The sequence below is a fragment of the Amblyomma maculatum genome, chromosome 7, assembly GCF_055883805.1.
Source record: "Amblyomma maculatum isolate TAMU_Amacu chromosome 7, ASM5588380v1, whole genome shotgun sequence".
Classification (NCBI taxonomy): domain Eukaryota; kingdom Metazoa; phylum Arthropoda; class Arachnida; order Ixodida; family Ixodidae; genus Amblyomma; species Amblyomma maculatum.
The window spans coordinates 57373100-57386668 of record NC_139350.1 but is presented as its reverse complement, the minus strand read 5'-3'; positions in this window follow the sequence as shown (position 1 = coordinate 57386668).

Sequence of the window (13569 nt, the reverse complement as noted above, 5' to 3'; positions counted from 1 at the left end):
ATATCATCGTGATGCCTGTTTTCATTACGACGATGAAGTTGTTCTTGGCTGATTTTGTTTTATGAAAGATTGGTTTGGTTTGTGGGGTTCAACTTCCCAAAGCAACTTAGGCTATGAGAGACACCTTAGTGGAGGGCTGTGGAAATACTGAACGCCTGGAGTTCTTCAACGTGCACTGACATCGCACAGCACACGGGCGCCTGGCTTTTCGCCTCCATGGAAAAGCGGCCGTCGAGGCTGGGATTCGATCCCACATTCTTGAGCATCCTAAACACTGCACCGTATACCACGGCAGGTCGTTTCTTATCAAAATGTTAGAAAATGCGCGAGGCGTATGAACACCTCGTGTATAGTACCTTGACTTTGGTTTATACCACGAGGTGTCATGTCTATGTGTGGGGTAAATACATGAGTATACCCTCCCGTTGCAAACATGCGTTGCTCTCGTAGAGAAACCATCGATTCGCGCCGTCGTTGCCAGGCGCAGTGATGCGGCCCGCTAACTCAAGCGGTTGATCTGCGCGCGACGAGGCATTTCAGAGAGCAACAGAAGGGAAAGTTGGGCGAGTTGCAGGTTCTTCATGATGGCATCGTGGGCGCACTTTAACACAGGGACAAAAAAAGAAGAGAAATAAAGGCGCCAGTCCCGTGTTTTCTTCTCTTTGTCTCTGTGTTAAACAGCGCCCACCAAGCCATCATAAATTTCAGAGAGCACAGCGATGCTTTTTACTTATCTGTCTGGTCGGTTCGTAAGTACAACCTGAGGGGTCATATGGTGCGATGGCTGCAGGAACTTCGCGCGACGGGCAGCGAGGGATCACCAAAGACTGTCTTAAACGTCGGCCCTAACCACTGCCTTTTTTGCCTTTCACTTGGCACTCACTGCAATGTTAATGAACTGAACAGCCTTTCCACTAAGGGAAAAGCAAGCAAAATACTCACTGGTTCTATTTTAATAAAGGGATGTATGTTCCATTCACATGGCACATGTTTGCTTTCCACATGTGATGCGTTTCATATATAAAGTTTTGTTTTAATATGCATGCGGGCTCTTCATTTGCTTATTCCTTTAGAAAAAAACAAGTACTCCGGAGCACGTTATGACGGTACGCTCTAATCATATGATGTAGTTGAATGAAATTTTGTGTTGATTGCTTTTTTATTGCGAAAGTAATACTGCTTGCACTTTCTGTCATTGATGGTCGTGGCGCCTCCTCACACAGCTGCGCGCCACGTGACCGTGTGACGTCACGACAGACCGAGAGACGGGGCCCCGGCTCGCGCCATCGATGGCGGAGGTGAGGCTTCACAAGAGCCGGAGCGGTGACGTCACGCCGTTGCCACGTGACCGCGTGACGTCACGACAGACCGAGAGACTGGGACCCAGCTAGCGTCATTGATGGCGGAGGTGAGGCTTCACAGGCCGGCTGTGCCGCTGCCGAGAGTAAGCGCTCTCTAGAGCGGGATAAAATGGGGGGCTGCAGCTGCGCTCCTCTCAGTGCGCTATGTCGGATGATGTGTACAAGCCGAGGCTGGTACGATCTGCTGCGGCCAAGCGACGGCACCGTGCCGAAGAAACAGACGAAGAGCGGGAAGAACGGCGAGCTAAACACCGTGCGTAGTAACCTCGCCGGTACCGACAGACCGAGGAGAATCACTGTGTACAGCTGCATGCTTTGGACCTAGTTGTATCTGGTGTCTATATCTCTCCCCAAACAGGAGACGACGCCGCTCTTGCAATACTATCCAACGGGCTGCCGAGGCGAAGCGATAAACGGATGATTAGGATGGTTATCTGCACGGGAGACTACAATAAGGATCCTACAAGAGACCCTCAATTCATCCAAGCACTTGACGAGAAGTACTGTCTCCAGTTATGCCCCCTGCAGCCAAACAGTACCGCCCAATGGAGTAGCAGTCTAAATTTAGTAATGTATCGGCATTCCGACGACTATGTGATCACCGATGTACGGACCAAAAGTCATTTCTTCACGGATCACCAAAGCGTATTCATCGGATTAAATAAAGCAAAATTACAGTAGAAACATGGTGTGTCCAGAGTGAATCCATGCATAAGCCATACCGGGCAACCATTTCCAAACTACCAGCTGAACCAAGGCGTTGCTTTCGCAATCTTCCAGGCTTAGCCAAGCTAAGCCACAGCCAATTTTTTAATACAGCCGCAAAAAATATTCTCCCTTTGTTGATTTGCATTTTACCGTTTCGACAGTGAGGAATACGCGTGTGCGGCGCCGCCCTAGCTTCATACCACGATTTCCTCAGTCAACTTTCGCTTTCTTTCCTCATTGTCCGTTTATCCCCTCCTGCACGTGCATGGTAGCCTGGGCATCTCCTGATTAACCTTCCTGCTGTTCCGTTCTTCTCTTTCTTTCTCTATCTTGTACGTTTTTTTCGTTTCGCAAGAGCTTTTCACACGCCAGCGCATGAAAATTTAACTGACAAGGTGTAAGGCCCAGCGTATGCCTTCCACTTCGCGTGTGTGTGTGTGTGTGTGTGTGTGTGTGTGTGTGTGTGTGTGTGTGTGTGTGTGTGTGTGTGTGTGTGTGTGTGTGTGTGTGTGTGTGTGTGTGTGTGTGTGTGTGTGTGTGTGTGCGTGTGTGTGTGTGTGTGTGTGTGTGTGTGTGTGTGTGTGTGTGTGTGTGTGTGTGTGTGTGTGCGTGCGTGCGTGCGTGCGTGTGTGTGTGTGTGTGTGTGTGTGTGTGTGTGTGTGTGTGTGTGTGTGTGTGTGTGTGTGTGTGTGTGTGTGTGTGTGTGTGTGTGTGTGTGTGTGTGTGTGTGTGTGTGTGTGTGTGTGTGTGTGTGTGTGTGTGTGTGTGTGTGTGTGTGTGTGTGTGTGTGTGTGTGTGTGTGTGCGTTTGGAAGACTCTCTCTCTCTCTCTGTCTCTCCCTCCATATCTCTGTCTGCGCTGCTTTCCTCGCTCTGCACCAACTCAAGCCGACACAATAAATAAGAAACCTAAGCTAACTTTGTGACCTGACGGTAGCTGGTCATAACGTGGCTTTTCAAAAACGGTGGGTAGCACAGCCAGTACCTAACAGTAATTGATACTTTGAGACTGCGAGCTTTGTCCTCAGACATGGACAATGCCGGCTGCGCCGGCGCCTCTTCGTCAGTGCTGGAGCTACTTTGGAAACCTCTCGATCCCTTGTGTTTACGACGAAGTCCTCAAACGTTTTAATTCCTGCATTTAAATCCGCTGATAAGTGAATGTGAGAGGTCATCGGCGCTTATGAACAACAATGCTACTTTCCGCTCCCATTTTGCACCACTGCGAATATTCCATTGCCGTTCTTGCTCTTCAGATGTAACTCATGCAGCCTTTCTGTGCGTAGCTGATGCCAAATGTTCGACCACAAGTATGTCATGACATACTGATACCGCAATGCCACGACATATTTCACTCGACCACACTGCAACCCGAGGCTTCCGAATCACGTGCGGAATGCACCGCAGCGTATCGGTTCCTGCAGGGGCACCGTCGTTTTTCATACTTGGCGCCAATATATAGTAATCGACGACAGCGCACTTTATCTGTCACTTAATTTGTTTTTCTTCAGAATGCGTAACCTGACTGTACGCTTGCGTAACCTGGCATAGTCCTACTGCACACATCACGCGTACGTCACAATTTGAGCAAAATGACGAATTGTCGAAAATAGGGCCCCTTGATTAAGCCCGTCGAAAGCAGTGATGGCTAAATTGCCTGTGCCGGAACTTGGGATACGGGTTGCGTGGGGATCCGGGAACCACCGATCTCTCCACAATTTTGCCTGCTCGTGTCGCCTTTTGTCCGAAGGCCAAAATACCGGATACGAAGAAGGGTGGCTGGACAACACGCTGGAATGCGGGGACGACGTGCTAATGACGGCTGCACGTGCGCTGTTGCGGGGATGGCGAGGGTTCCGGGAACTGGAAGAAAGGACCCGAGGTCACAAGGAAAGCAGCAGAAGGACGGTGGGGCAGGGAGGAACGAGAGACGTGCTAGAGCAGGTCGACTCAGCCTTGTCTTCCGAGTGACGACTGCCTGGAAATACGAAGACAGCTCTCTAGTCCTGGCGGCGCGTATATTGAGCTCGCCGTGTAAACCGTCACCATCAGCGCTGCCTGCAGCTATGGCCATGATCTTCCACCTCAAGCAACGGATCATCGCAGTGGCATCCAGAAGCAACTTCAAGACCATCGGGTGAGCGGGGGCATTCAGCTCTGATTAAAATTGTTACTGGCCTTATTTCGTGTGTGAGTCCTGTTCTCCACCCCGAAAAGAGTCCTGTAACCGGGACATCACAATGGTGGCAACGTTATTTTCGGGTCTGACATTGCTCTTAATCAGAACCCTTTGTCACGGAGAGTAGGAGCTAGGAATGCACGGAATCCGGCCAACTGGCTAGACTGTCATTGAAATGAACGCGAAAGTTGAAGATGCGGTCATGACGCATGGGTCGAATGTACTAGCGTTTAGCCATTTGATCCCTATGTTTGATGGTACCGGACCTGTTCGCGAATTTCTTAATACTGTAGAGCAAGTTGTCAGCATCTCTTCATGCGCCGATAGTTATGTGCTGTGTCTCTGTAAGTGTAAGATGGCAGGCGCTGCCAGAGTTTGGTCGGTCGGTTGGTTGGTCTATGGGATTTAACGTCCCAAAGCGACTCAGGCTATGAGAGACGCCGTAGTGGAGGACTCCGGAAATTTCGACCACCTGGGGTTCTTTAAAATGCACTGACATCGCACAGCACACGGGCGCCTTGCTTTTTGCCTCCATCGAAAAGCGGCCGCTGAGGCCGGGATTCGATCCCGCATCCTTGGGAACAGTAGTCGAACGCCGTAACCACTGCGCCACCCCGGCGGGATGCCAGAGTTTGTGTGGCATGATACAGCGGTCAGGGAGGTGACAGCATTTTCCAAGTTCAAAGAGGTTATGATCGCGAGGCTTAACAGAGAGCCGTTGAGATTGCGCATGCAGCGGTTTATGGATGCCGACAGGTGCCTAGCGAAGACGTCCGATTCTTCTCAACGAGAGTACAGAAGCTAGCGCAGCCAACAACGGCTGATGAACTTGAGGCAAAGGACGATAAAAGCAAAATCAAGAAAGAATTGCTGCATGATCAAATACGATCACAGTTTGTGAATGGGCTGAGGGACAGTGGGCGGCGGTTTGTCATGTCACGTGATCCGTCGACGTTTGACGATGCGGTCGCCTGCGCTGTCAACGAGGAAGCAAACGAACTCCTCAGCGGCGGCATGTCTGAGATATTAGTCGTCAACAGGGAAGAAAGCTTATCTCGCAAAGTGATTGAGGAAATGAAAAAACGATTAGAGAACATTGAGAGGCTGCTCACTGCACCACTGTCGAGTGCTCCATATGGACGGCGTTATTCGCGTTATTCAGTTAGGACATGCTTCGTGTGCTGCCGAACTGGTCACTTTTCTCGTAACTGTGCTGAGCCTGTACACTCCAAGAAACAGTCCATTCCAAAAACCGAGTAGGTCGCCCCTCTAACTTCGGGTTAGAAGGGGATAAAGAAAAAAGTGAAGTTGAATGGGCCTTAGCCAGCCTTGCTAAGAGCAAAGCTAGCGGAATTGATGGCATTCCAGCTGAGTTGCTTCAAAACCTCAACCATGACGCTGTTAACATTCTGAATATATTATGTCAGATTTGGACAACCCTGCAGTGGCCACAGGATTGGAGGAGGTCAGTTTACATCCCCATTCCAAAGAAAGGCAGTGCCAAGCAGTTGAGGACAACAGACAATTAGGAACACAAGAGCTCTGTATAAGACAATCAAAGATATCAAAGGAAGCTTCTGTGCTAAGCTGCACGTGATAAAGGAGAAACGAGGCAAGGACCTCACTGAAGCTTTAGAGATAAAGAAGAGGTGGCAGGAATACACAGAAGAACTGTACAAGAAGGACCCGAATGTGCAAACCCAACATAAGACTGTTGTGATTACTGATCTCGAGCCGGGCATCCTGAAAAGTGAAGTTGAATGGGCCTTAGCCAGCCTTGCTAAGAACCATGACGCTGTTAACATTTTGCATACATTATGTCAGAAGATTTGGACAACACTGCAGTGGCCACAGGATTGAAGGAGGTCAGTTTACATCCCCATTCCAAAGAAAGGCAGTGCCAAAGATTGTTCCAACTACCGCACGATCGCGCTTATTTCGCATGCTAGCAAGGTGATGTTGAAAATCCTCCAAGGTAGGCTGCAGCAGTACGTGGATCGGGAGCTTCCGGACGTGCAAGCTGGGTTTCGCAAGGGCAGAGGAACTAGAGGCCAAATTGCCAACCTTCGCTGGATCATGGAAAAAGCAAGAGAGTTCCAGAAACCCATCTACTTCTGCTTTATTGATTATGGGAAACGTTTGACTGCGTAGGTCACAGCAGATTGTGGCAAGCTCTCCCAGAGATGGGAGTTCCAATTCACCTCATCTGTCTCCTCAGGAACCTGTATGAAGGGCAAGAGGCCACACTTCAGAACTGGGCATGGTCTTACTGATTGGTTCCCTATCGAGAAAGGAGTGAGACAAGGCTGCATACTGTCGCCCTGCCTATTCAACCTATATGAGAGTGCATCATGAGGAAGGCCGGTCTGGACGAGTCTTCAGCTGGAGTAAAGATTGCTGGAAAACGTATCAACAACCTTAGATATGCAGATGATACCACTTTAATGGCAGAAAGTGAAGTGGAACTCAAGAGACTTCTGATGCGCGTACAAGAAGAGAGTGAGAAGTTTGGGCTTAAACTGAACATTAAAAAGACAAAGATCATGGCGTCTTGCCCTATCAAGTCATGGAGCATCAATGGACAAGAAGTGGAAGCTGTGACAGATTTTCTCTTCTTGGGCTCCAAGATTACCTCGGAAGGAGACTGCAGCCATGAAATTAGGAGACGCCTGCTTCTGGGAAAGAGAGCAATGGTTAGCCTTGACCGCCTAGTAAAGAGCAGAGACATTAGTGTGCCAACCAAGATCCGTATAACTCGTGCTATGGTCTTTCCAGTTGTGATGTATGGATGCGAGAGTTGGACTGTGAAAAAGGCTGACCGCCGAAGAATTGACGCGTTTGAATTGTGGTGCTGGCGAAGACTCTTGAGAGTTCCTTGGACTGCTAGAAGGTCAAATCAGTCGATATTGTCGACCATAAACCCTGACTGCTCATTGGAGGGTCAAATTCTAAAGTTAAAGCTCAGCTACTTTGGTCATCTGATGAGAAGAGAGGAGTCCCTGGAGAAAGATTTGATGTTGGGAAAGGTTGAGGGTCGCCGGAGAAGGGGTAGGCAGCGAACGCGATGGTTAGATGGCATCCTCGAGGCACTGCAGATGAAATTATGTGATGTTAGGAAGATAGTGAGAGACAGGAAAGCGTGGCGTGACATGGTCAATAGGGTCACGAAGAGTCGGACATGACTGAACGACTGAACTGAAAGAAAAGAAACGGGGGGTTTCGGTGAGTATATCCGCTGTAGACGGGAAGACAGAGAGTGTACAAAACAAGGGTACAGCGGTCTTTGGAGATCCTCTTGCAGTAGTACGATATTCGGAGGAAACTAGTCCAGCAGTACAGTGCCACATAAACGGGAGTGAAGCTGAAATGTTACTTTACACGGGCTCTCAAATTTCGCTCATTTCTGAACGGGCTTACCAGAGCTTGCAAGAGCGATGTCCTGATAAAATTACTAGCGTGGTAAGCTCGCAATGGGCACTTGGGCATCCACGGCGGTTTCTCTCTGTAAAATGTCTTAGAAAAAATAACTTTATTATTTTTTGTGATTGCGGATGGGCCTGCAATCCCAGTAGACGGAATAATCGGGCAGGACATCATATCGGCCCCGAAAATAATATTTTAACAACTGAAAAGGTCTTGGATCTACAAGAGTGCCGAATTCCTAATAAAACCTGGCGAGCTGAAACCATGAGAGAGGTCCCTCAAGCGCTAGCTGTCGTAGATGATGCGCCCGAACGCATATCCGGGAGGCTGACGTACCCTCGCACTGTACCGGCCTTGTCGCAAATTGTTTGCTGGAAAAAGCTGGCGAAACCCGTGCACGTAGGCCATGTTGGCGTCGTTGAGGTTGATGCTGTTTTGGCACATGATAGGGTCTGCGACTCTAGTGAAGCCAAACGAAAGATGCCGCGTTCCCGTCTGCCTTGAAAACTTCACAAAAAAAGGAAATAATTTTGCCGCGAAATAAGAATATTGCTACATATCTGTGCGTTCTGGAGGAACCAAAAGACGAAAAAGTGCTTGCGGTCACAGATTATTGTTAGGAATTGACAGATGATGAGATAACGTCTCCCTTTGATGTGTCTCACATACCTGAGTAGGAGTTGGCCCAACTGAGGAAGGTAATTAGGTCATACACTGAAGTGTTTTCTCGCGGCAACTTTGACCTTGGGCAATGTGGGGCAATCAAACACCATATAGACACACGGGGCGGCTCTCCTGTGTACAAGAGGGCCTACCGCGTTCCCTATGCGCAGCGCGAAGAGGTGGCCAAGCAAGTGCAGATGCTGAAAACCGGAATCATAGAACATTTCAAGTCCCCGTGGGGTTCGCCTGCATTATTGGTTGAAAACCCAGATGGGTCATTCTGTTTTTTAGTTGACTACAGGAAGCTAAACAGTGTCACGAGAGTGGACTCGTATCCGCTGCCAGATATCCAAGAGACCTTGTCACAGCTGGGATCGGCCAAGTACTTCTCGGTTGTGCACTTGGTCTCTGGCTTCTGGCAAATCTTGATGGGTCCTTCTGATAAGGAAAAAACGGCGTTTAACACGACCAGTGGTCATTATCAATGGACGAGAATGCCCATGGGATCAGTAAACAGTCCGGCTGTCTGGCAGCGAACCGCCGACGTTGTGCTCGAGGGGTTGACTGGCCACATATGTCAATGTACAGGGATGACATAACCATCGATAGCTCTACGAGCGAGCACCACATGATAGATATTGAAACAATGCTGAGGAGATTGAAAGGCGCCAGGCAGAAGTTGAAGCCGAGAAAGTGCCAATTTTTGAAGGCGAAAGTAAATTAGCTCGGTTATGTGATGTCTTCCAACGGTGTGCAACCAGACAAGGAGAAAGTTGAGACGGTTCTTCGCTTTCCCAACCCAAGCGGTGTCAGACAGGTGCGAGAGTGTCTGGGCTTAGTAGGGTATTATCGGCGTCACATCACAAACTTTGCACAAATGACTAAGCAGCTGACATTGCTAACAGCAAAGCACGCACATTTCGAATGGGCGGCCGAGGCACAAGCTGCTTTCTAGAATCTGAAAAGAAAGCTCGTTAAAGCGCCAATACTCAAGTACGCTGACTTTAATAAGGAGTTTATCCTTCAAACCGATGCGTCACAGAGCACGGTTGGAGCAGTCCTATCGCAAAGGTTATCTGAGAAGGTAACTATTTCCATTTCTCAATTACACAAGCGAAATCCATGTCAATGAATTTGCCCGTATTTCAGTGACCTTTAAAGGGTCAAAACCAAGTCTCATTGTCCTCGATGATGGCATAGGGATGTTGCTTGAACCGCTTTCATGCGTTTTCTAATTTCTTCCGTAAGCAGCACAGCAGTCCCCCCATTGCGGGAAATCTTTTATCCAACACCTGGGCAATTTGCGTGCTCTATCGGATCCCACACAGTAGCTATTCAGCATGGTGAATTTTTTGTGGGCCACATAAGCGGCATAATCAATTGATATGCTATATGCTTTCCATGATAATAATATTCTGTTGCGCAAGAGAAACAGTTCTCAAAGAAAGCCAGAGAAGGTCATTGTAGAAAGGGGATATTTAGATGTGACCTCAAGGTTGTTTCCTCTAAAACCTGCAGTGAACAATGGTAGTCTGTCCTGCCATCAATAACGGCTGTAAACCTGAAATGCACATCACGAACGCACCTTCTAGGACGGCCCATATACAGTAGTAGCCGCACACTGGTCTCGACCAAAGGTTCCTGATAGCGTTCCTGCCTTCGCCCGTTCGTCGAGCTGGGAAGCGCTCATGGCTCAACTGGCTTCTTTCCATGCTTGGCCGCTTTTCTGAGCCGAACAGCGCTTGGCATTCTTGGCCTTTTTTTTTATGCTTTACGTGTCATCGCTTTCAACGGCTTTACTTTTCTGTGCTGGTATTTAGCTAACAGTAGCTCGCTGCTTTCACCGTCTGACGTAGGTCGCTGCTTTCAGCGTCTGACACGGCGTCTATAGCGCTCACCCGCACTTCTATGGCGTTAGCGACGAGCTAGGCAGCTTTGGCCGCCTTTTGGCTTTTGTGTGCAGCTGCATAAAGCTGCCTTTGGAAAAACATGCGAGGGTTTTTATTTCATGCTTTATAAGGTCGCATTACACGAATGCACCAAAACCTTGCTATATCTATGCTGCTATGCAATGCACCCGTACTTTTGGAACCACAAAACCAATACGAAAGATGACCAAGACGGTGGTTTTGAGCAACTAGTTAAAAAAGGTAGGGAAGATCACCCGGTATGAGTGTAGTACGGCAGATTTATTTTCTTCCTGAGCAGTACTGTTCGAAAAAAATATACTGAATGTTTCAGAAAGGTGAGGCCTTGGGTACGGCTTCCTATTTTACTTCGATAGATTTCTTGCTTAAGTCTTAATCTTGGTACATGGTTAGCTACGGCTCCCAGTTTCGTCCGTACCTCTGCGGCCCACCCTTCAATGTGGTCAGTGATCGCCATGCCTTGTGTTGGTTAACCGACTTTAAGGACCCTCTCACCGAGACTCGACATTATACTCACAAGTCCGGGCGCAAGCATTCCAACCTGTCGAACCACCGTCGACCATCCTTGAAGACTATATATGATATGCTCCTGATCTTTCAGCGCGTAGCGGTCATTTTCAGAAAACCAACATCGATATGATCCATTCATCGATGCTGTTTTCGACTCTCTTAATGAGAAAACTGACGTCGTCCCTATAAGCCACTTGGGTGATTCGTGAAAACCCTATGCAATGGCGTTCACTTCAAAAAGATTTTTAGCCCAAACAAAAATCAGTATCTCATCGTTATCTCTTCAAGTCTTCACGACTAGGTTCTCCCAGCTCATGACGACGAATAAGACTTGAGGCATTTAAATACATCCCCCCCAAACTTTCCCCTCGTTCAAGGAAAATACTATGGCCTCATCTTTCCTCTGGAAGCGCACGCTACGGGCGCTCTTCCCGCAACTGCCAGCGCCGTAAAACTCCCCAAACCCGTTACAGGGAACATACAACAGAAATTAACCTTAGGCGAAAACAATAGCACAGGTATCCTGTAGTTGTGTACGCTAATTTTGTGCGTACATCTCATGTTAATGCAGCTTTCCAGTGTTGTTTAGGCACAGGGAACCTCAAAATACGTGAAGCACGAAAAGAGAAGCTCTGTGCTTGGAAACTTGCGGTTCTTTCAAGCCTAAAGGGATAAGCATGTGCGCGTGATACGCACGACTTTTTCCTCTCCACAGTGCATCACTTGATGTCGCTGTTCCGTTCCAATTATGAATCTGCCGTGAGTGTTTCAGCGCTGTTGAGTAGATTTTCTCGCTGTTCCAATTACGTCATTTCATCCCTAGGTTTCTGTACGCGTGGTTTTAGGTTCTGGGAAGCAAGCAGTGCGTTCAATTTCTATAGTGTCTCAAAGGTATTGTTGCGCAGAGATATCTAATCAGCAACTGTGTTGTGATGTCGAAAAGCCCATATCAGAGCGCTACTCAGTTGCTGTGCATCATCATCATCAACATCGGCCTGACTATACCCACTGCAAGGCGAAGGCCTCTTCCATATTTCTCCAATTAACCCGGTTGTCTGCTAGCTGCATCCACTTGACCCCTGCGAACTTCTTATCCTCATCCGCCCACCTAACTTTCTGCCGCCCCCTGCTACGCTTTCCTTATCTTGGAATCCAGTTTGTTACCCTAAGCGACCATCAGTTATCCTCTCTTCGCACTACATGTCCTGCCCATGCCCATTTCTTCTTAATTTCCGCTAGAATGTCGGTAACTTGAGTTATTTCGCTGAGCCACTCTGCACGCTTCCAATCTCTTAATGTTACCCCTACCATTTTTCGCTCCATAGCCCTCTGGGTTGTCCTCAACTTAAGTAGAACTCTCTTGGTTAGCCTTCACGTTTCGGCCCCATAGGTGAGAACAGGTAAGATGCAACTGTTGTATACTTTCCTCTTGAGCGATACCGGTAAGCTGCTAGTAATAATCTCCGAGTGCTTGCCAAATGCGCTCCATCCCAATCTTATTCTTCTTGTTATCTCCTTTTCATGGTACGGATCTGCGGGTCTTAAGTAGACATATTCGCCTACTACTTCCAGTGCTTCGCTGCCTAACGTAAACTGCTGTTCCTTCCCGAGGCTGTTGAACATTACCTTAGTCTCCTACATATTGATTTTCAAGCCTATATTTCTACTTTTCTTGTCTAGGTCATCAATCATTATTTGCAGTTCATCCCCCGAGTTACTTAGCAGGGCAATGCCATCAGCAAATCGCAGATTACTGAGGTATTCTTCATCTACCCTTATCCCTAACTGCTCCCAATCCTTGGTTTGGTTTGGTTTGTAGGGTTTAACGTCCCAAAGCAACTCAGGCTATGAGAGACGCCGTAGTGGAGGACTCCGGAAATTTCGACCACCTGAGGTTCTTTAACGTGCACTAACATGGCACAGGACACGGGCGCTTTGCTTTTTGCCTCCATCGAAAAGCGGCCGCCGAGGCCGGGATTCAATCCCGCGTCCTTGGGAACAGTAGTCGAGCGCCGTAACCACTGCGCCACCCCGGCGGGGTGCTGCTCCCATTACAAGTCTCTGAATACTTCCTCTAAGCCAGCTGTGAATAGTGCTGGGGAGATCGTGTCTCCTTGCCTAACACCTTTCTTTGTGAGAATATTGTTACTTTCTTAATGCAGAACTATGGTTGCTATGCAGCCACTATATATATCTTCCAGCACTTTCACGTACGACACGTCTACCCCCTGATTTCGCAATGCCTGCATCACCGCCTAGGTTTCAACTGAGTCAAATGCTTTTTCGTAATCAATGAATGCTATGTATAAGGGCTGGTTATATACCGAGCATTTTTCTGTCCCCTGGTTAATGGTATGGATATCATTGATAGTAGAATACCGTTTCCGAAAACCTGGTTGATCCTTTGCTTGATTGCAGTCTAAGGTTGTCCTGATTCTATTAGCGATTACCTTACTAAATAACTTATACGTAACAGACAGTAAGCTGATTGGTCTGTAATTTTTAAGGCCCTTAGCGTCCCCTTTCTTATGAATGAGGATAATTTTTGCATTCTTTCATGGTTCCGGTGCCGTCGATGACTAGGCACTGCGTATACAGGGTGGCCAGTTTTTCTAGCACGATATCCCCCCCGTCCTTCAACAAATCTGTAGTTATCTGATCCTTTCCAGCCGCTTTCCCCATTTTCATAGTTTCTTTTGCTTTCTTGACCTCGTCATTCATCACTGGTGGAACGTCTGACTACTTTTCCCTACTGCCAATCTCATTACGGTCCTGACTACTTTGGCTACTGTAGATAG